The following is a 24,757-nucleotide window of genomic DNA, read 5'->3' as shown; positions in this document are numbered from 1 at the left end:
AGTCTTAAGCTGGAAAAGGGCCTATTACCTACCTTCCTCTGGAACAGATTTGCAGATGGATTGCTGTCTTCTGGGGTCTTTGAAGGAACAGTCAAGAATGTCTCCCTTCCTTACTGTGCTGGTCTGGGTGAGTTTCTCTAGTCTAGTTTTTATACCCTTTTCATCACTAAATTCTAAACATTCACCAGGGGAATATTTAGTGATACAAGCAATATATATTGTATATATTGTGAGTTCCTGCTTGTTCTCATTTATTCTTCTTTTCCATACTGCTTCAGAAGCAGTACATAATTCTTTTAATGCATACTTCTCTCCATACAGCACCATTAAGTATCCTGCTGCTTATAGGAGTCTGGTTCTAGAAAAGTACATAAAATTACAGAATAATATATTTTAAAAAAAAAAAAAAGTCAAAAAAAGGAGTAAGTAGAACAATTAATGTACCTACTTGCCCACACAAGGTCTATATATTTGCCATGACAGACATGTATTTTAAAATCCTCCAGTGATGTGTGATTCTACAGCCTCTCTAGACAATAGAGCCCATTCTTCGACTGCGGCTTTTTTCCTAATAGATAACAAAATTGTCCCTTACTACAAGTTAAACCAGTTTCTTTTTCTTTGCATCATGGCTGTGAAGAACAGATTATTATTCCACTCTCCTGTGTTTCAAGAATTTAAAAACAAAACTTGAACCTGAAGCTCCCTGAATATATAAGCTAGATTCAGCATACCTGGAATGACTTAATTAACAGAATTAATTCCATGTGACTTACTTGATCAATCTGAACTGATCAACCTATTTCAAACTACACTGACAATATCATTTCTGGAACTTGCAGACAAATTGTAGTTTGGAAATGTCATTGTAAAAATATCAGAGTTTGCAAAATGAATAACTTTTTACAGCTACTTTGTAAACTTGGAAAAAGTGAGGCTTAGCTGAGAAAAGTCCAATATTTTTCTTTTCTCCCACTTCTTATTTCGTTTAGCCAGAAAATGAACTGTTTTCAACAAAAGTATGTTTTATATTAAATAATATTTAAAGAAATTATTTAACATGTGTTAAATAAAGATTAATAATTAAGCAGCCTGAAATGCAATCATTATTATAGTTTACAGATAAGGGAAAAGAATTTCAAAAGATCTTAAGTAAACTACAAAAACATGGGCTAATCTTATGAACAAATGAAAATTCATAATCCTGCTTAGGCCATGGTCTGCTGGTAATGTATTCATAATTAAAGTACTGTGTGATTTATGAAAGTCCAAAAGGAAATTACTCTAAAACATCTACACTGAATGCTTATAACTAGCTCCCGGTCTCCCAAAGGACTGGACTTTAACCATCATCAAAGCTCAGTTAAGAAGATCTTTGACTTGTTTTGCAAAATGTTTGCTTAACTTCTTCAACTCCATCATTTAAATGTGCTTAGCTCAGTCAGATAACTGGCATATAAGGTTATGCAAGACTTGTAATTACAGTATGAATTTTTAAAGGGTATTTTGTAACAAATGGAGGAATCTATTTTTATTCTATTTTCATATTTGTTGAGGGAAATGTTCTGAAGAATTAATTGCTATTAACATCTGAAACTGCACAGCAGTAACTATAATTATGATTTCTTTTCATTTTTAAAATTTTAGAGTTTCAGTCTGTGTTCTACTCATTAAAAAATCTGTTCAATATATGAATACTAGTCTAACATTCATATGAGTATTAGGCAATGACAAAAATGAAAAGCATTTCATACAGAAACAAAGTTCCAGAATTGTTTTAATTTTAGTCTTTAAAATAGATCACTTTTACCACATTTTAAAAATGCAAGCATTGTTTAAATTTGCCACATTAAAACATATTATGATCATTCTGATGTAATATATAGGCTATTGAGTTAAAGAAATTCATAAATCACAATATGAAATCTTAAGCACAGTGTTCCTGAGTTTTCTTGAGTCATGATAACTCAAACTCAGAAGAAATCCTGATGGGATAAAATGTAGTAATATATGACAAAAGTCTACTGCCAAAGACAAGGGAAAAAAAAAAAAAAAAGCAACTTTCAATTATGAATACAAGTTGCTTTCAACTTGATGATCCTGTTTGAATCATAAAATTTCTGACAAAAAAGCTGAGAATGAACTATTTGTTGGTATTGAAGAGCAAGATGTTGTTCAAAGCTTATGTCAAAGCAAGCCCCTGTTGTTCATGCATATTCACCCTTACATTTTGGTCTCCACTGCAGAAGACACCCATTGTTTGCAGGTAGAGATGCAGGTAGCAGAGCTGATTAACACTGGCAGTGTTAATCTTAGCCTGAGAGCTGGAACTGATTTTATGAATGAAAAAGTAGCAGTGACCTTGGCTAAAACAGAAACAAACAAACAAAGGATTCCATGATATTTCCTGAATTAAAAATAAAAATAAATAAAAATAAACATAAAGGCCCTTTAGCACTTCTTGGCAAGTGCAGATATACATTTTAAAAGCTACTTTAACTGATGACAATTATTCTGCTGGGATCTGAAATGATTGCACTTCTACATTTCATGAGTGCAGTGAACATACATGATTCACAAATTACTAGTATTTATAGTCTTTTTGATCTTCTCAATGCTATTGGGAAAATGGAGTACTAACAAATAACAAATTAATTGGAAAATCAACAAAAAAGTTTTGTTTGATCATAAAAACTTACACTGAATGAAACTCTAATTCAACTTTCCTCTTAAAATATGTAAATACCAGATTGCTGGCTCTGCTCTGTGACTTTCAACCAGGGTCTGGAGACAGAGAGCAGGCAAGGAACTGCAGAGCTCAGCTGCAGCTGAGAAGGGACTAGGAGGACAAGCTCTCCCTCATGGTCTTCTCCCATTGCCAAGTGAGCCAATAGAAGGTGAGACCATGGTTCTGCAAATGCAAATGAAGAGACCTGCAGGCAGAACTTCATTATGTGCAACCTCACAGACTGTTAATGGTACTCAAAAGCCACTTCAAGGCTGCAGTCAAAAAATTATAACAGTACTGCATGCACATATCCAAGAGAACTTGAAAAAAATGCTCACATTTTGATTGAAGCCTGTCAGTACTAGTCCAAGCTATATATAGGCTGGTGAGTTTAACATGTGGGGGTACTGAATTAAGTAAGATGTGGTGAAGTGAAGAAGCTAAAGTAAACAGTTTTCTGCTGTCGTGGTTCCGCTCGAGTGAGCAGCCGAGCTCCACCACAGCCACTCTCTCACTCCCCCTCCTCAAAGAGGAATGGGGAGAAAATATGTGAAAAGGGCTCAGGGGTTGAGATAAGGACAAGAAAATCACACAATAATTATTGTAACAGGCAAAACAGACTCAGCATAAGAAGATAGTAAGATTTATTGCTCATTACTAACAAGCTAGAGAAGTGAGAAACAAAGGAAAGAAACCAAAAGCACCTCCCCCCCCATCCACCCTCTTCCACCTCCTCCCCCTGAGCGGCGCAGGGGAATGGGGGAATGGGGGTTATGGTCAGTCTACAGCACTTCTTCTCTGCCGCTCCTTCTCGGTCACTCTCGTCCCCTGTGCTGTGGGGTCCCACCCACGGGATACAGTCCTTGATGAACTGATCCAGCATGGGCTTCCCACAGGCAGCAGCTCTTCCAGAGCTGCTCCAGATATGGGTCTGTACCATGGGGTCCATCCTTCAGGAGAAAACTGCTCCAACCTGGCTCCCCCACGGGCAGCAGCTCCTGTCAGGTCACCTGCTCCTGCGTGGGCTCCTCCGCGGGCTGCAGCGTGGAACCCTGCTCCACCGTGGTACTCCATGGGCTGCAGGGGGACATCCTGCTTCACCATGGTCCTCACCACAGGCCGCAGGGGACTTCTGCTCCGGCGCGTGGAGCACCTCTCCCCCTCCTTCTACACTGACCTTGGTGCCGTTCCTCACTCCCTTCACTCTCCCAGCTGCTGTGTGGTGCAGCATTTTTTTCCCTGTCTTAAATATGCTCTCACAGAGGCGCAAAACAACATCGCTTACTGGCTCAGCTCTGTAAAACAATGGGGCCCTTCCCAAACATGGGGCAGCTTCTAGATCTTTCTCACAGAATCCACCCCTATGGCTCCCTGCTACCAAAACCTTGCCACGTAAACCCACTACATCTGCAAACTCCCCACCCCTCCAGAAAGCACCTCCAGAAACTACCTGGAATTTGGATGAAAAGACGAGAAGATGTCTGTTGGTGAAATTATCATTTTCCATATTACTCTTGCACCTGGAGTACCAAAAATTCTAATGAATTACAAGGAAAATCTGCAATTTCTCACTTTAAGGGATCAAGATCCTGCTTGGAATAGAGTATATGAGTCCAGGGAAGGGTTTTCTTTGCCCTACAGTCACGTTATTTTGTCATATATCCTAGTCAACCAACAAATTTAACTCTGTATACCAGATTCAACCACATTTGTCAGCAGCACAAAACAATTCATATATATTAAGTTCCTAAAAGATGTGGAAAACATGTTATTGCAGAAAAGACTGCATGTGATCAGCCCAACTGTCAGAGAAGCTGCTGTGCCTTCTCAGGGAAACTGCTAGACACCAGAGAATCCATTCAGAAAGATTCCGCCATAAAACAAGGCATATTCTGGTCTTCATTGTATTAACATTTTGTTTTCATTCGCTGGTTGGTTGCTCAGGGTCTTTTGAGGGAGTTGGATACTTACATTGTTTATCACTTATGGTAAAATATTTTTTTTCTGAATACAAGGCCTTGAAGAAATGTCCCAGATTTTACAGGGAAAAACTTTCTGGACAGCCGTAGAATTATCACATCCAGTTGACTGGTATTTTTTCACCAACTGACACATACTTTGTCCCTCAACAAGCACGTCTATTCTGAGAAAATGAAAAACACTTTATTTTAAGGGAAACAAAGGAGAAAGCCCATTTTCTTCTGTGTACCATGTCTTCTTTATTAAGTGCTTTCAGATAACAGAGTTTTTACAAAAATTGCACAGGTTGCACATACTGCTCTTAATTATATCTTTTTTTTTTTCCTTTAAGCTCATGAAACTGTATATTCAGAATTAAAATCACATTGAACTACAGCCTTATGGGAAATAATATGCAGTAGGTTTCTATCTCTCCAACTGCATTCATGTAAGAAAAATATTCTTTCCACTTCTTTAGCTGAGTTACAAAATTCCATGATGCATTTTATAATGTATATGCTATATATATGCTTATGTTTTCAAAAGACTGAAAACAAAGATCTGAAGATGAAGAATTAGACCATTTCACAAGAGAAGATTCCTGAAGGATGCATGTTCTGCTGAATGTTTGTGTACAACACTTCTTATTCAAACAATGTATATGGAGCCTTTTGTCAATCTTGCAAGCTTTTTAGTCCTTCTGCAATCCTTATAGTTTCCCAAAAAAGTAAACATTTTTTCCCCAGAGGAAGTAGTTGAGTTGCAGGACACTCAGTTTGCTGAAATCAAGTTGTGAAGTCAGATAGTAGTTAATACGTACTGATGGATGAAATCTCTCCATTACTTCTGCTTTGATGTGATGTCTTTTTGGATGAAGTCATGCATTGGGTTTACTTCGCAAGGTTTTGGCAGTGGAGGGCTGCAGGGGTGGCCTCTGTGGGAAACATCCAGAAGCTGCCCCCATGTCAGATTAGGGCCAGTTTCAGCAAGTTCCAAAGGAACCTGCTGCTGCACAGAGCTGAGTCAGTAAGTGATGTTTGTGCCTCTGTGAGAGCAGATTGAAGAAAGGGAACACAAACAAACAAATGAAAAATTTCTTCTGTACAAAAGCAGCTGGGAGAGTGAGAAGAGAAACCCAGCCCTGCAGCCCCCAAGGTGAGTGCAGAAGGAGGGCACGAGGTGCTCCAGGAGAGGCCCCTGGTGGAGCAGGCTGTCCCCCTGCAGCCCATGGGTCCCACATGGAGCAGATCTCCACGCTGCAGCCCGTGGAGGAGCCCCCGGTGGAGCAGGGGGATGTGGCCTGGAGGAGGCTGCGGCCCATGGAGAGCCCCCACAGCAGCAGGCCCCAGGCCGGAGCTGCAGCCTGTGGAGAGGAGCCCACGCAGGAGCAGGGAGTCTGGGGGGAGTTGCTATGCTGAAACTGTTTTGACTGTGATGATAATTGTTGAGTGATCCCCCTGTCCTTATCTCAATCCTTGAGCCCTTTCCATCATGTTTTCTTCCCCTTTCCCTTTGAGGAAGGAGAGTGAGAGAGTGGTTGGGTGCAACTGAGCTCAGCTGCCAGCTGGGTAAAACCACCAAAGGTCACAATCAGAAAAGTCTGTGAAGAAAATCTGAAATGTAGATTTCATCCTACACACTATATTATAAATACCAACACATTGCAAGATCCTATTATTCGAATGCCCTAGCTTTAAACATATAAAATTTATCATGCATTTTGAAGAAATACAAGTAGTTACTTGTCACCAAAAGTGCCTCTCCATTACCTTCATTTGCATCTTTCCTGACATACGGTGTTAATCTAATAACCAACTGATACACAAACATAACTTCTAACAGCTTGAAACCAGCTTAGGGACTTTTCCTTTGCAGAGGATATACCAGAGTGTGCATTGTCAGCTTACAGGAACATAGTATTTCAATATTTTTGTGTAATTAAATTGGCGGTATATTTGCTTTAATTATGTAATTTTGAAAATCTTTTGGAATATATGGAAAAATAAATCATATTATTGTTTCTTTTTTTTTAGGCCAAGGATTTCTTCTAAAACACATTTTGTTGTATTGTGCAATTTATATGAAGTGCAACTTGCTGGAAACAATATTCTTTCTCATTTTGCACTATCCACATACAAGTTGGCATTTCTCAAAATCAACAGGCTACAAATGTCAGTGAGTGCCAAAGTTTAAATAACTCCATTTTTGTCACAGTGCACATTTTCAAGTATTCTTCATATAGTTTTCCTGGTGTCTTGAAAAGAATTATACATGCTCTGATTCTTCCATTGTAGTAATAGTGTAGTAATAGTTCACAGGAAAAAATAAACACTTTGCAACCAGATCTGAGGTCACCTTCCAGCTGGGATTTCTCTTCCCAGAATTACTGGGAACACAAGAAGCTTTTATTCTACCATGATGCTCCATTTGAGCTCTCTGCAAGTCCCACACAATACATCCATGCTTGTCACAAGGAACTGATCTACGAACATGACCTTAGATAAGAACATGATGTGTTTCTATTGCTGCCATAATGCTGGGGTTTGGGCATTTCTTAACAACCAGAATTTCAGCAGGGAGGGATTCCCCTTTGATGTTTTGCTGGAATCATTTTTACACTTGATTTCATTTCATGTTTTCTTATATATAACAGCCTACTATGAACATGCGATTCACTTCTGTGTAGACTGTACCATAAAAGCATCACAGTATTTTTTGCTGGTTTTACTAATACATATAAAATCACATCCTCTTTTCTTCCAGAAAGTGCAGACAATTTCATTCAAGATGTTCACATCAACTCACAGACATAATGTTCTGACCTGAAGTATGACTCTGGTGTTACATCCATAGTGGGTATTTCAACCAACTAAAATCCTTAAGAAATGCAAACTTCAGCCACCATCTTGCCCTTTTCTTTGGTCTCCTGTGGTGTGTAAGCTCAGAGTCCAAGACCCAGGCAGAGGGTTGTAGCCATTGGGGTAAATGTACAGGATAAATACTGAAGTCCTGATTTCCTGAGAGGGAAATCAAGCTGCCATCGTTTTAGACAGAATTATTCTGGAAATGTATTTCAAGTTTATCTTTTCACATACCAGAGGCAGTTGAACTAATGTCTGCATAAAGTATGTGAAGAAATTGGTATCCTTTAAAATCAAAGCATCGCATGGTCTTGATTTATGCATACCAACATTTAAAAATTGCTAAGAAATTCTTCCTTATCTTCTCTTTGAATAAAATAAAATAAAATAAAATAAAATAAAATAAAATAAAATAAAATAAAATAAAATAAAATAAAATAAAATAAAATAAAATAAAATAAAATAAAATAAAATAGAGACTTACATTCAGGTAAGTACTTCAACAACTTTTTTTTTTTTTTCTTATTTTTTGACTCTGTCACATTCTTCCTCATGGACACCAAAATAAAGCTCTGGTGCAGTTTGCACCAAATCTGAGGAGCTATAGATGTCTGAATGCTTCCTTTTTTTATACTCACGTATGGCATTCACCGTTGTATCCAATACTCTACATTATTTACCACTATTGTCCAGCATGATTTTTCATCTCCTTTAAAGGTACGAATTTCTTTTTCACAATATTAAAATACTTGTAATATAACAGTGCTCAGATGACCTAGATATTCCATCCAAGAGTTCAGTTATGGTATATACTTCAATAAATATTTTATAGTTCCATTCTTGCCATTATTAAAAATATGAAACAACAAAGAAATAATTCCTAAGGGAGCCACAAGAAACACACCTGCTTGATAAAGACTCTCCACTTAAATTTTTTTGTGCTGTTGGTTAGGCAGATTACATCTATATAGTATGTGCTATGTTGATTCTATGCCCTTTCCATCTCTTAATGAAAGAACATCATCAATAAAAAATAAAATGTATAACACTGACCTTTTTCTCTAATTGTCAGTGAAATATTTTGCTGTAATATTATTGCTACATTGAAGTGTTTCAACATCTATTTTCATAAGCAAATGCTGGCTGTCTTTAATTAAAATCTTTGAATTTATTATGAATCAGGTTAACTAATGCATATTCTGTCATTTTGTCTGAAATCAACACAATCCTGACAATCCTATAATCAGGATGATCATCATGTTTATTCTTTTTACACATAGGCTTGGCACTAGCTCTTTTCCAACTGTCTGGCATTTCCAATGTCTTGAAATACTCACTAAAAGTGAACACTATTGATTCACTATTCATTCTAAAATCTGCACTGGGCATCTCTTTTAAAATTCTCAGATACAATAAATAAATAAATCTGTATCTAATGCTCATAGTTCTTTAAGAACTTTGATTATTATTAGAGAATGGAATGGAATGGAATGGAATGGAATGGAATGGAATGGAATGGAATGGAATGGAATAATTGGAAGGGATCATTGAATTCAACTGCCTGACCACTTCAGGGCTAACCAAAAATTTAAGCATGTTACTGAGGGCACTGTCCAAATGCCTCTAGAACACTAGAGGCATGCCCTCAGTAACATGCTTTAACTTTTGGTTAGCCCTGAAGTGGGTCCCTTTCTGCTGAACTGCTCTCCAGTCACTCATTTCCCAGCCTGTGACTGCATCTGGCATTGCTCCGTCCCAGGTACAGAACACAGTACTTACTTCTGAGTACTAACTCCATGCTGTTACTGGTTGCCCAATGCTCCAATCTATCTAGGCCTCTCATCCCTCCAGAGAGTCAATGTCACCTCCCAGTTTAGTGTCATCAGCAAACTTACTAAGGATGCATTCAATTCCTGCATCCATAATATCAATAAAAATGTTGAACAGGACTTGGCCTAGAACTGAGCCCTAGGGAGCACTGCCACTGACTACCAATGTAAATTTATCACCTGGCTTTTTAAATTCAGAACACAAACATTTATTAAACAGGCCTCTATTTATTTATGTATTTATTATTTCCTTTTCTAACAATGGATCAATAACACCATTCATTTTCTTCTTGTTTCTCAGAAATCCCTTTTTTCACATTGCCCTAACACTACCCCCCACATTTCCTTTTCACAGTGTCAATTTTCTCCAGCTTCCAACATAATATATATCTAAGTATAAAATCATTATTCTTGCTACACCTGTTATATAGGTATTGTTACTGCTGCTTTCATTGCTAAGCATTTTAGCTCTTTTAAACAAGCTTCCTCTTTTTTCAGTTGTGGGATTATACTGCTTAGGGTTTGAAGTAAACAGTTTTTAATTACCATTCACATTTTTCTGATTAAATTTTTCCTCCCAGATGATTTGATTCATAATTGTTTTCAGCTTTGTGAAATCAATCCTTTTAAATCACAAAGAGTATGCTCACACACACACGCATGCAGACATTAATTCATGCGTTTGTGTGTGAGCATTTCAGAGTGCGTGCGGGTGTGTTTGTGTATGTGTATTGTACAGCCTTACACAGATGGTTAGGATTTTATTATGTTTACACAAAGCAGCTATAATCAAGTCACAAACACTTGAGCTGAACCACAAGTGCTGGGAAATTCCTCTACTAACTTGATGCCTAACGCAGAGCTGCCTCACACTGTCTGCAACCCTGTTAGGCAATCGACGTGTACGACGTCCTGCAATGCTCAGGACATTCAGTACTGGCAGCGTGCAACCACCAGCCAGCATTTCTCAGCCTTCTGAAATCCCCCACAAGAAACTCTTCATCATTCGCCATGCACTGAAGATGGCTGCTGCTTATTCTCTTTGGTGATAGCAATCAATGCTGCTGCTTCTGCTTGCTCTGCAGAGATTGGAAGGGGAATTTGATCAAACCTGACCAAAAGCTGAACATTCTATGGTTGTCAGATAGATTAATTTTGTATTAAAAATTAGAAATAAATATGTCTGCCTTATGCAGGTAAGGGTAATTTAGCATTAGTGGTATCTGATTTTCCTATATGCAGCGGGATACAAGTTTTTATCTTTGATGAACTAGTAAAAGAAGGGTTAGGCATAGCTGCTGTTTATTTTTGCATAGTTTCTATACATAAGGGAGTTCAGCTGTTACCTGAAATCTTCTTTAAAACCCAGAGAGAGGAATGCAACCTCTCCTCTGAAAGGATTCAGTGTCATTTTAGGCACTGAATTATGTCCTACCTGGCCTCCATCTGCCTCTTCAGAAGGGAGCAGAGTTTCCACAAGTCCTGAGACAGCTTCACATTGAAACATTTATTCTGCTTTTTTTTTTTTCTTTTTTCTTTTTTCCTAGCTGTGGTCATTCTCCTTTGTTATTGATCTGATGGTATATTACATACATTTTATATTAGTGTCATATATAAGTTCATGTCTTACCTATATTGTACTGACCTTAATTTTCTTATCAGTTCTTGGGTTTCAGATCTAAGGCAAAACTTTAATCTTAGTGTTTCTAAGGCATCACTCTGTTTCCTGCTTTCCCTTCTTCCATTCACTCAATGCCTCCTTCATTTTGCAATTCCTTCTTTTCCTTCTGCAGCAATGCATGTCTGACACACATCCCCTTTTCCACACTAAAAGCTATCAAATGTTTCATTAAAATGCAAGAGAGCCTTGCAAAGATTGAAAGTGGGTTGGACAAGACAAAATATTCAACTCTCCTTCTCATGCAATAGCAGCATCTCCACACTGTCTACGCTGAGACCTGACAACTTGTGAGTGCCATGTGAGCCATGTCTTTTTCTTCCAGGCTCTTTTCTGATTGTGCTCAGACCATGCTCAGCTTTTTCCTTGAGCTATACAGAGCACTGCCTGATCCTGATTCTGAGGATTTCATAAAGCTAATTTCTCATATCTATCTTATTTGGTTGCTTGGTCATCTGTTATTCTTTCTTGAATAATAATAAATGATGAAAAATGATAATGATAAGCGATAAATTCTCTGAAATACCAGTCTTTTTAATGTCTAATTGTCAAAATAGTTTCCAAACCTAATTATCCTTTGTATTGTAACTAGTATTTGTTGTCCCAGACAAGAAGTTTTTTTCATTTTACGAGTCAAGAAAGGGAATTGAGGACCACAATTACTCATCAGAGGAACTGCATACATGTCAGATGTGCTTTTAGCCCACTGTGATTTTGAACTAAAATGTTTATTTAAAGACCATATTTTTATAGATGTTAGTTTACTCAGAAGCAAATGTAGCCATGTTAAATGTATGTTTGCAGTATAATCTTCTTGGTGAGAGGCCAGGTAAAGTTCAGTAGATTCATTGAAATATGTTGTCTTGGGATCACTCAATAGGCATCAGAAAAAGGATGAAGGAATCTCCAGGGAGTTTTAATTCCACTCATTTCAGGATGGAATTAAACAACTTTCTGAAGTGTCTATTTCCCTACAGGGAGCATGTAGCTGTGGATGTCAGACACTCAGCATTTTGACAACTGAAGTTAATTGGAAAGAATTCCACCCTAAACATTAAAGAGAGGAATCCCCTTTTCTATATGCCATTATAAATGACCACAAAGAAAAATTATGTCTAGCCTCTGCCTTTGTTAAGATCTTGATTTACAACAGCCCTTAGGACATTATCTGCTGATTATTCCAAGAGACTAATCAAGTAAAGTTTAACTAAATTTATGGTACACCATATCACATCTCCACTGTTACTGCTACGAAGAAGACTGTGCCTTAATCTCCTCTTTAAACACAGTTTTCTTTAGGGCTCTTCTGCTGCCCTATTGTTTATAAAACCAAGTAGTAGAGGATGTATTTACCATAATGAATATGTACCAGTATACACAGTGGTTAAAATTACTGTTCTCATTAACTATACCAAAGATCAAGATATTATATTTAAGCTTTCAGATTTAATAACAGGCATGATATATGATCTGAAATGGACCTGTGTTGGCATACACTGATGTTGTGAACCATAATTCAGGCTTTTGGAAGCTGCTGGTAAAGCAGATTTTGTCACAATTGGTAGTAATCATGAGCTGGAATCAGCATGGGGAACTACCACACCTTTCACAGAATCACAGAATACTTGAGGTTGGAAGGGATCTTTGGAGCTCATCTGGTCCAACCCCCCCTCCTCAGGCAGGGACACCCACAGCAGGGTGCCCAGGACCATGTCCAGGCAGCTTTTCTTGAAAGCAAAACTGAATGCTCCTAGTCCCTGAAGCTGAGCTTTATCAGAACACAAATGAAGAAGATGTTAAACAGTAAAAAAAAAAGTTCAAAATAAATCTTACCTGAAATCCATCATTGTCTAACATGTCAAGTTATTTTCTCCTATCTTGCTCTCTGACTTCAGCATTTCCCTGGCTCAAATGAACCCCACCTCTTTCTTTGAAAAAGACTCCTTCTTTCTTAAACTCTGCAGTGTATTTATTTCTGTCTCCTCTGTAGTCACCACTGTGTCCTAGATATATAGGCTTGCCTGCCCCATCATATACAGCAGAATATCTCCTAGCAAGCATTCCCAGCTGCCCTCCAAGGAAGCCTGACTTTGCCCTCCCTCTGTAAGGTCTCACCTGCCTCAGCTCACAGCTGCCTGAACAATGCAAAGGGGTTTCCTTCCAGCAGAGGAAAATGTTAACACAGAATAAAACAAGGATCAAACATTGGTAGAGCAATGATGCTAGCAAGCTGTGAAAGTCAAGTGGTGCCATACTGCACCTCAGACCCCATGGAATGCTCTCAACAGCATTTGTTTTAAGTGAGCAGAATTTGTATCTGCATTTCTACATTATGTTTTTCATAATGTAATGCTCCTCTCTTGCTAAACATCAGATTGCTCCTCGTTGTTTCAGAAGGACAGGTTAGTGCTATACATGTTGTAAAGTTCAAAACTGGATGCAAAATGACAGGTTATATGCCTAGACCTAAACATCTGTACCTATAAGCCTCTCTGCTTGCCTTTCTCTGTAAGCCTCCCTCTGTGTCATATCCCAAGGGCTCTTTAGAGGTTATTTCTTGTATGCCAGCTACTATCTACCCCTCCAAAGTCTTTTTTCCCATAAGTTGATCAGGTAGGGAGAGATATCATGTTCTAGTGTGACACTCTGCTTGAAGAACAGATCAGAAGCTCCAAAAGTAATAAAAACACAGTGAATTGGATGAAATTTTAATCAAATCAATCATTTCTGCATGTTTTCTAGAAGGAGAGCGCTACTTTACAAATGCATGGAGTAAGTGGCTGCTCCATCTGTGCTTCATCCTAGTCTTTAAGAATATTTGAATAGCTACAATGGATACACTTGTCATTTGTCTAAATCAAAGGGTAATATTAGTCATGTTTTTGCCATTGAACTACTCTGTCATCTTGTGCAATACATTTCATGCTCTGAACTTGTTTCCAAGCTTTTCCTCCTTTATTATTTTTTTCTGCTGATGTAGAGATCTGGCTTTTGATTTTTGTTTGAGCAATGCTTGGTACAATTTGGCCCTGATGTTGGGTGGGTCTCTACTGGAATATTGTCATCCACATCATCCTCGGTCATACAGGCTGGTTTCTGACCTCATGTCCCACAACATGATTGGAGGCCAATGTGGACTCTGAAAGGAGTTAGACATTGCCCTGAAATACATGAACATTACTCGCCCAGAAATCTCTGGGAGTTTTGTGTACAGCTGAGGGCAGAGTTCGGACCATAAAGTTTAAGTACAAGCATCTGGGCATAATTTTCTCCAGTGAGCAGGATTCCAAGTTTCTGTAACATCTGCTGTGGGAACTATAAGTACTTTATATTAATGTTTTACACTGTGTTAGCTATAATCGCCTTTTTTATGGGAAAAATGTAGTCATCTCCACCTGGTGATTCCAGTGATGTGGACACCTGTCTGCTAGGAATTGGGCTGAGACCATAAATGCCTCTCACACAAGCAATTGAAGGGCTATGAGATGGTAATGGCCTTAGGTTATGATTTTCAGGAAACCATGCATGCTGTTTTGTTTTGTTTTGTTTTTGCTTTTCTTTTTCCAGCAGAACATCATTTTCAGATAAGCTCCCATTTCTTTGTAGGGATTCAGCTAGTTCTAGCATTTCATATTTTGGAAAACGGTTTGGCTAAGAGATAACAAATGGACTCACACATAGGAAAAGAAAGAATCCTTTAGCAGTGCTGATTGTACGTAACTGCCACAGAAACCAGAACAATACTGTAGAACCTGCTGTTGTTCTTTTAATTAATTTCCTACTCCTATATGTAAGTGTATAGTTACTAAAAGTGTTGGAATGTTTTCCAACAATGTCACTCATTCTTTTATCTTTTTTATGGTTTCTTGTTGTTTGTTGTCAATCTTGTATATGACTATGGAAGAGGCTGAGCAGGGAGAAAACAAAAAGGGCCAAAAACCACCTGGAGCTCAATCTCGCTACTGCTGTTAAGGAAAATATAAAAAAAAAAAAATGTTTTTATAAATACATCAACAAGAAAAGGAGGACTAAAGATAATCTCTATCCTTTGTTGGGTGTTGGGGGGAAACATAGTGACAAGAGATGAGAAAAAAGCTGAGGTACTTAATGTTTTCTTTACCTCAGTCCTTAGCAGCAAGACCAGTTGTTCTCCAAGTACTCGGCCCCTGATTGGTAGATAGGGACAGAGAACAGAATGAAGCTGTCATAATTCATGAGGATATGGTTAGTGACCTGATACTCCACTTGGATGTATGCAAGTCTATGGGGCTGGAGCATATTGAGGGAGATGGTGGAAATGCTTGCCAAGACGCTTTCCATCATTTATCATCAGTCCTGGCTATCAGAGGAGGTCCCAGTTGATTGGCAGCTAGCAAATGTGATGTACAGGCCTGTCAGTCTGACCTCAGTGCCGGAGAAGCTCATGGCACAGATTATCTTGAGTGCCATCACACACCACTTACAGGACAACCAGGTGATCAGGCCCTGCCAGCATGGGTTTATCAAAGGCAGGTCCTGCTTGACAAACCTGATCTCCTTCTAAAGATGACACGTTCAGTGAATGAGGGAAAGGCTGTGGATGTGGTCTACCTTGACATCAGTAAGGGTTTTGACACCATTTCCCACAGCATTCTTCTGGAGAAGCTGTCTGCTCATGGCTTGGATGGGTGTACGCTTCATTGGATTAAAAACTGTCTGGGTGTCCAGGCCCAAAGAGTTGTGGTGAATTGGGTTAAATCCAGTTGGAGGCTGGTCACTAGTGGTTTCCCCCAGGGCTCAGTATTGGGGCCAGTTCTCTTTAATATCTTTATCAGTGATCTGGACAGGGAAATTGAGTACACTCCCAGCAAGTTTGCAGATGACACCAAGTTAGGCACGAGCGTTAATCTACTCGAGGGTAGGAAGGCTCTGCAGAGGGATTCGGATAGGCTGGACCGATAGGGCAAGGCCAACTGTATGAAGTTCAACAAGTCTAAGTGCTGGGCCGTGCACTTGGGACACAACAACTTCATGCAATGTTACAGGCTGGGGAAAGAGTGGCTGGAAAGGTGCCCAGAGGAAAGGGAGCTGGGGGTATTGGTCGATAGCTGTCTGAATATGAGCCAGCAGTATGCTCAGGTGGCCAAGAAGGCAACAGCTTCCTGGCTTGTATCAGAAATAGAGTTGCCAGCAAGAAGGACTAGGGAAGTGATTGCCCCTCTGTACTCAACTCTGGTAAGGCCACACCTCCAGTACTGTGTTCAGTTTTGGGCCCCTCACTGCAAGAAAAATGTTGAGGCTTGAAGCATGTCCAGAGAAGGGCAACAAAGCTGGTGAAGGGTCTAGAGAACAGGTCTTATGAAGAGTGATTGAGAGAACTGGGGATATTTAGAGTTGAAGAAAAAAAAAAAAAAAAAGAGAGAGAGGAAAAAAAAAAAAAGAGACTCAGGGGAGACCTTATCACACTTTACAATTACCTTACAAGAGGTTTCAGTGGGGTGGAGGTCAGTCTCTTCTCCCAAGCACCAAGTGATAAGAAGAAATGGCCTCAAGTTACACAGGGGAATTTCAGGTTGGATATTAGGAAACATTTATTCACTGAAAGGATTGTGAGGCACTAAAACAGGCTGCCCAGGGAAGAAGTTGAGCCACCATCCCTGGATATGTGGGTATGACGCTTAAGCACATGGTTTAGTGGTAGACTTGGCAGTGCTAGGTTAACAGTTAGTCTTGATGATCTTAGGGGACTTTTCCAACTTAAATGATTTTATGAATCTGTGGTCCTAATTGAAAAGAAGTCTTTGACTACTTTTCATAATTAAAGCTAATTTTTCTTATATAAGCAATCAGTAGTGAAAAGAAGCAGATTCAAATAGCCCACACTCAGATGTATGCTGCCATTTGTGGACTGTTATCAGTACTTGAGTCATGTATTTTAAAAGAAGCTGGAATAAATCTGTACTGTTACTTTTTTACTGTGGTTATGAAATATCATTATAATAAAACATAAGCTTTAGTTGAACTCTAGATGGAGATATACAGAGTTATGTATATATTTTAACTGGATACATTATATCTGGATATATTTTAAGTAAAAATAAATCCTGCAGGAATCTTCCTATTGGAGGAGGAATATTTTACCTCTCCTACTCTGATGCTTACTTTAGCTTGAAAACTATCCAAAAGGCATAATTTTCAGCTTCACTTTTTATTTAGTTCTTACTGTCTGGACTGTGGAACATGGATGAAGGAAAAGTAAACTTTAGTGGATATTATCTCATAATTTCCCATTTTTCTGTGATATCCTGTGTTGATAACCAATATATAATTAATTCCCTATTAAAAGGAAGAATATATTTATGGAAATCGATGGGAATTCAGTCTATTTCAGTACAAAAGTAAATCAAGCCCTAGATTAGCCAATCTACCAATCTACAGTACCAGCACCAACAGAAAGGGTTCCTGAATGTAAAAAGTGAGGATATATAAGTATTATGCATATGATCTGTAAAATGGAATGTATGCATAAATTCCGGCATCCTATTAGAAAACCGTGAAGGAATCTTTCACAGAATCACAGAATTGTCTAGGTTGGAAGAGACCTCAAGATCATCGAGTCCAACCTCTGACCTAACACTAACAAGTCCTCCACTAAAACATATCACTAAGCTCTGCATCTAAATGTCTTTTAAAGACCTCCAGAGATGGTAACTCAACCACTTCCCTGGGCAGCCTGTTCCAATGCCTAACAACCCTCTCAGTAAAGAAGTTCTTCCTAATATCCAACCTAAAACACCCCTGGCACAACTTTAGCCTGTTCCCCCTCGTCCTGTCACCAGGCACGTGGGAGAACAGGCCAACCCCCACCTCGCTACAGCCTCCTTTAAGGTATCTGTAAAGAGCAATAAGGTCGCCCCTGAGCCTCCTCTTCTCCAGGCTGAACAATCCCAGCTCCCTCAGCCGCTACTCATAAGACTTGTTCTCCAGACCCCTCACCAGCTTCGTCGCCCTAATACCATACCCTTTATACAATCAGTAAAGAAGAACCACTGTTCAACTTTCATCTCCCACTAATGAATCCCAGTATGAGCTTCCTGAAGATATACTGAACATGCTAGAGAAGATTGGTGTTCAAGGGCATGCCATGTGTCTGCAAAATCCTAGGAAGAAATTTCTCTCTTCCTTTTCATTTGTAACTCAGGTCACAATACCTAGTAATATTGCCTTCTTGGATGAACATCAATGCATTATGAGAGGTTTTTAATCATGAGCTATGTGTTTGAAAAGTTGCAAAGCCCAGTGGCAGAAGTACTTTTAATATTTGCCTCTGAGTCAGGGGCTAGCAGGCAGGCTACCAATATAGATGAAAAAGGGTGGCTAAAGAGAACTTAGAGCCAATATGGGAATACAATTTTCCTCTGCTTGTGATTTTCTTCCTGCTGATTCCAGCTCCATGCACTGAGATAGATTAATGAATGCATGCTTTTGCTGGATAAGCAGGTAGGGAAGTCACAGACAAAAAAATCCGCAGAACTTTTATTTTTACCATAATTGAGTTGCTGCTAAGGAGTAAATTTTCTTGCTTGCAAAGTAAAATGAAACTGAATAGATTCAAATTCTCCTGCTTAAACTGCATGTTATTAACACTGGCTAAGAAAAGTCCTAATTTTCTGGCATGTTCAAGCAATATGCCTTCAAAAGGAAATTTTAATAACTTGCATCTTACCACAAGAATGGACTGTAAGCGATATTGCCAATCAACAGCTTTAAGTTCTTTGGTTGTTTGGATGTGAATGGCCTACAAGAATCTTTCTGGATTCACCAGCATTGTGGGAACCTTCCACTTACACTTGGCTTGGGAAGTGTGAATTCTTATTTTGCAAAGAGCCTGGGGATGCTGCCAAAGCTAATATTCTGGGGTCCATATGTGTTAAGTGACCGGCAATTCTGGAATACAGAACCAAGGAGTCAAATGGGGAAGCCTCTCAGAGATACTTCAGCCAAGTAAAGGAATTTGAGTTTTGTCAAGAATAATGTAAAAGGAGAGAAGTGGCCAAGAATAGATCATTTGAATTTGGGGAAAATTTTATACAAGACAACTTTTGACCAGGCTATGTGCATTACAAACTGACTTTTTACAGCAATTGTCTGTGTTGTTCTAAGTGACCTGCACTTGTTTTAACATTGATTGTGTAATATGAAAAGTCACTGCACACAGGATTGTGACCTCTGAGACCACAAGAAGACTCATTTGCTACTAAATCTTTTCCGCATAGATTGGAATGACTATGTGCCAGCTAGTGCAAAAATACTGCCAGTGATATAGAGATATAGCACCAAATATTTACAGTTGACAATTGCCCATTCACTCTGTATTAAGGATATAAATCATCATTGTGTACTTTCTAATATTTTACCAAAATCTAGATAGCACTATATATATATATCCTTTTTTCCTTCACAGTTGTCCACCAAAGTTCTAGAAGTTGTTTCATACATAATTCAAGTGCTTATAGTTGGATATATTCCTATCTCTGCTGTTCTGAAGTGTTGATGTGAAGGCATGCAATGATGTGTAAGTTTCCAAACATTGCTAAACACATATTCTAAAATATCTTTGAGATATGAATATAATTGAGTTCATAGAAGTGGCCAAAACTGGGAGAAATGAGTCTAGCCTGTAGCATACAAATAGCAGCTCTGACAAATATCTTTAAAATAGGACGTAAATGATTCCATCTCTTTTACATAGCAGTTAACAGAATTACATGTAACATAATGTGGGTTATTTTCAAGGAAACTTCATGATAATACCTGCTGTAGTTATCACTACTTTCCTGGTTTCCAGGAAGGGTGAACTGTTCTTAGAAAAAACATTGACAAATATTAACACTGCGCCTGAGAACATTTCATGAAATTATGTTAATAAAAACAGAGCAATTGAAGAATACATTTCACGATCAGGAAGGAATAACCATTAACTCAATTTTTCTGCAAATAAGAATATTGTACAAGCATATTTGAAACGAAGAGCTGCTTGGACCTGAAACAGATGTTTGTGAATCCTTTTTTACTGTATCAACAAACCCTGCTTATCTATGTTCTTCCAGGTTATGAATAAAAAAGTTCACAAATATTTCAAATGATAAATCAGTAACTGTCAAATAATATTAATGAACATATATTGTCATGGTCTAATTGCAATCTGATTGTGTTAAGTAAACAGGAACAAAGGAAATCAGAATTTGAAGAACAGTTCTGTGTAAGTACTAGTTCTAAACATAAATCATCTATTCCCAGTCACTGGTACATGGCAGTAAACAAAAATAGGATGTACATGTGCAATTTGTTAAAATACTGTAAAATACAAATACAAAAGATTGTTTTTTCCACATTTTTTTCATAAAATGAAAACAACTAGAAAAAAATATTTTTGATTTTATTCATATTTAATGGTCTACCACGTTACCTTTGTGCATAACCCATCACAAAATTTGAGAGCATGTAGGCTATTTTGAAATACTGTCATGTGAACTATCTATTAGGTAATCTGATAAATGCCAATCCAGCATCCTTATGCTAAGTATTCTTTAGACTGTCTTATTTGAATGAGTGCAACTGCTTTTATTGTGAAATGCTATCTAATGTCAGTAAATACATTTACAATAAAGTCATCCAAGTCCTAGTAAATGGTTGTCTGATTAGTCTGATTTATACCTAGGTTCTCAAATAGGAAGGCAAACTAGCTTTTAATGAAATTACTCCAGATCATGCCAGATATTCACCCTTTTCTTTAGCCAATGTTCTCTTTTTGGATACTAACTTATATTCTTTTATCAGAAGAATGTCTATAAATGCCCAACAACACATGCTAGAAATGGCTGTTATCATCACTCACTATCCTATGATATTGCTGACTTAGCAAGAGCCTCTTATTTATTTTACATGATTAGCTTGGAGTTTTATTCTTGAAGGATGGGGCCTAACCAGAGACTCTTCTATCTTAGTTAAATTGTCTTATATACTGGAAAATGAGCATTCCCTTTGAAATACATGAAGCAAGCAAATAAAAGTTGCCTTCAGCTTTTCAAAATGCCACATGGCTTAAAATATCCAGGAATATTAAGCAAGGGAATACTAGTCAAGAAGAATGATCGTGTAGAAGAATCATTCACCCTGCATTTATGAAACCAAGGTTCAATGCCCAATGCAGGGCTCCCATTACAGGTCTAATCCATCAGGGAGTTAGTTTGCTAAGTGCCTCTGAGGATACAAATCTTAGTCTATATTCTTACTCTTGAATGATGCATTTATGCAGGGTTGTGAGCTGCTCCAGGCTCCCTCTCTAGTTGATGGACAGGAACAGACAACTCCTTGGGTGCTTTAACCCACTGAAAAATGGAATGACTTGGGAAGAAGAGCCTCAAGAAGTAACGGAGGCCAGCTGAATGAGATAGAAGGAACCCAAGATCCTGTACCTCATTTCTATACTTAAAAAAAGATGTAAAAAACTTGTGTACCTTATAGGGAATTTGTAAAGATAAACACCATAAATGTGGCAAGATCCTGTTATATTGGGTTCAGTAGAAATACTTAGAAACTGAACCCACAGTAACTGTTTCATAGTTGTAAGAGATTCTTCTTTGTGAAAGACCAGCTCACATGTTATAGGAACCATGGCAATGTGGTTAAACTTGATACACTACCTCTTTGCAGCTCTCAGATCAGAACTTTTTGATTCAATAATTGTATTCAGAAGAAAATTGGACACCCAAGGCAATAGGTTGTGGTTTGTTCTATGTCATTTTCGATTTTTTTCTTGAAATAAACTACCATCTCCAAGTTCATGAATGACTGGTCATAATTTTTTTCAGACTTGAGGCCATCTAAAGCTACTCATGAACAGTTGCCAAACATAGGTAAAAGCAGATCTATAAGGATATCATGACCTTAACAGTCACTTCTGCTTCTGTAGTTCATATGTTTCTGTTTAAATTTCAGTCTTTGTTTTACCTTCCTTAGAATGTATCATATGCTCTTTCACTGTGACTCACAGACCAAATTGACATGCCAGGATGCAACAGGACATGATGTGCCAAGCTGTGGAACATAACAGATTACAAAAGTGGCACAGGAATATGGCAGGGAAAACAAACAAACGAACAAACAAAAAGCAAAATATTTTTTTTTTTTTTCCAAAGCAAATGAAACATCTATGAAATATCTGTTTTTGCCCAGAGAGGCTGTGGAGTCTCCTTCTCTGGAGATATTCAAAATCTACCTGGATACCATCCTGAGCAAGGTGCTCTAGGTGATCCTGCTCGGGCGGGGGCTTGGACTAGATAATCTTCAGAGGTCCCTTACAGCCTCGGCCATTCTGTGAATCTGTGATTCTATGAAAAGTCCTACCCCATTCCCCCTCACTCTCTTTTGTGTGGCCTATTTTTCTATGTCAGAATATGAAATAAAGAGCTTGAAGAAACCTCTCTGAATGATGTTTAATAACCGATCAGTCACTATTTACAAGGAGCAAAATGAAAGATATTTATCTGGAAGAGAATGGGGTTTAGAGACTAATTTCTCACTGTCCAACAAATAAAATGGGCAGGGCTGAAGTAGCTCAGCTGGGAGAGCGTTAGACTGAAGATCTAAAGGTCCCTGGTTCAATCCCGGGCTTCAGCATTCTTTTCCAATAGTTTTGTTTTGCTTTTGACAAGCTTGAGAAGTGGGTCCATGGGCACCTAGTGAGGTTCAACAAGTCCAAGTGCATGGTGCTACACCTGTGCCAGGGAAATCCCGGACATGATTGCTGGCTGGGAGAAGAACTCATTGAAAGCAGCCCTGCAGAGAAGGAGTTGGAGGTTCTGGTAGATGAAAGGCTCAACATGAGCCAGCAGTGGGTGCTTGCAGCCCAGAAGACCAACTGCATCCTGGACTGCATCAGCAGAAGAATGGCCAGCAGGTGGAGGGAGGTGATTGTCCCCCTTTGCTCTGCCCTTGTGAGGCCCCACTTGGAGCACTGTGTCCAAGTCTGGGTCCCCCAGCACAAGAAGGATGTGGGGCTATTAGAATGGGTCCAGGGGAGGACCAGGAAGATGATCAGAAGGCTGGAGCACCTCTCCTATGAAGAAAGGAGATCACTGGGGCTGTTCAGCCTGGAGAAGAGAAGGCACCAGGGTGATTTTACGGCAGCCTTTCAGTACTTAAAGGGGTCTTATAAAAAAGATGGAGTGACTCTTTGTTCAATCAGATAATGACAGGGCACAGGGGAATGGCTTTAAACTAAAAGAGGGATATTTAGATTAGAGATTAGGAGGAAATTCTATACTCAGAGGGTGTTGAGGCACTGGAACAGGTTGCCCAGAGAAGCTGTGGATGCCCCATTCCCGGAGGTGTTCAGGACCAGGTTGGATGGGGCCCTGGGCAACCTGATCTAGTGGCTGGTGTCCCTGCCCATGGCATGGGAGTTGGAACTGGATGATCTTTGAGGTCCCTTCCAGCTGAGACATTCTATCATTATATCATTCTATGAAAAACCAGGTAACAATCTAAACAGTTACTATTGACAGGCTAAATCTGAACCGGTGATCCAAAGAAGAGTTCTTCAGGCAATCGCTACTCATCTCCTGAATTATGTAGACTGATCACTGTAATTGGCTGCTCATTTTCCCTGTGTAGGTCATGGTTCTACAAAATCTAGATGAATCTTAATTGTTGCATACAGTTGTGGACATGCTATCCAACTCTTTAAAATGTTCATTGCCCAAATGTAATGGAAAAATCTACTTTAATTCTCTTTAGCAAATATGTACTTACGACATATAAATTTTGCTCCCTAGCCTCTATCCCCTTTCATTCATCACCTCTCTCTCTACTTCTTCCTGCACGCACACTTTTCTCATTTTTCTTTATTCTTTTTTTCTTTTTTTTTATTCTTTTTTATTCTTTTTTTCTCATTTCATTATTCTTTTTAGCTTATACCTCACTCCTTCTTATTTGTTTTCCCTTTCTCATAAAATTAGGTCCTGGTTGCTTTCCTTTATTCCCTATTGCATCTTTGGAAATTCTTCCCTCACTGTTACCTGGCAGTTCTGATCTCAGCTCTGCCTCTGATCTCTGCACATACTTTCTCTTTCCTATCTTCCTCCTGATTACTTAGCAACACCTTCAGTTAAACTGGCTCATGTCCTAGCTTTCTTTTATGAGCAGCTGGGAACAAGCTGAAGAGCTAATGTCGTATATCCAGGCACTTTCAACATAACATTCATAAATGCTAGGTTTCTGGTACTTCTTCTGGGTAGGTCCCATATTAAAAAAAAAAAGTAACTTGTTTATGTGCATGAACCTCAATTTGCTTATGTGACATACTTGGATCCTCTTCAGTGTTAAGTAGTGCCTGAATTTGAGTAGATTGGTATGTAAACCATAAATGAGTTATAGTTATTCAATCTGCTCTAACAAATGGCTACCTGTCCTTGGATTTGTTTTCTCAATAAAAGTGCCCTATAAGACACTGGTCCTGGTGAAAGTTACTGTTAATTAGTCAGTCCTGTTTCACAAAGTACATATGACCCACAGAACACATTAAATGAACTTAAACTTAATTTCCTAAGAAAACTCTCTCACTGCATTAAAACTAACAGTTCATCAGACTACTAGTACAAAAATGTCCTCAAGCAGCAGGACAAATGTTGAAAGAAAATTCAGTACAAATGTGAGATTA

General features: G+C 38.6%; 1 non-coding gene across 1 annotated transcript; it reads left to right on the top strand.

Moving 5' to 3' along the window:
* The first annotated feature begins 22,643 nt into the window (after window positions 1–22,643).
* On the top strand, window positions 22,644–22,716 carry TRNAF-GAA (transfer RNA phenylalanine (anticodon GAA)). The gene has a single exon. It is a non-coding gene; the product is annotated as a tRNA-Phe (tRNA).
* Window positions 22,717–24,757: the final 2,041 nt, after the last annotated feature.

The sequence above is a fragment of the Anas acuta genome, chromosome 3 (assembly GCF_963932015.1).
Source record: "Anas acuta chromosome 3, bAnaAcu1.1, whole genome shotgun sequence".
Classification (NCBI taxonomy): Eukaryota; Metazoa; Chordata; class Aves; order Anseriformes; family Anatidae; genus Anas; species Anas acuta.
Note: the sequence above shows the minus strand (reverse complement) of the source record. Positions and strands in the feature narration are given on the sequence as shown.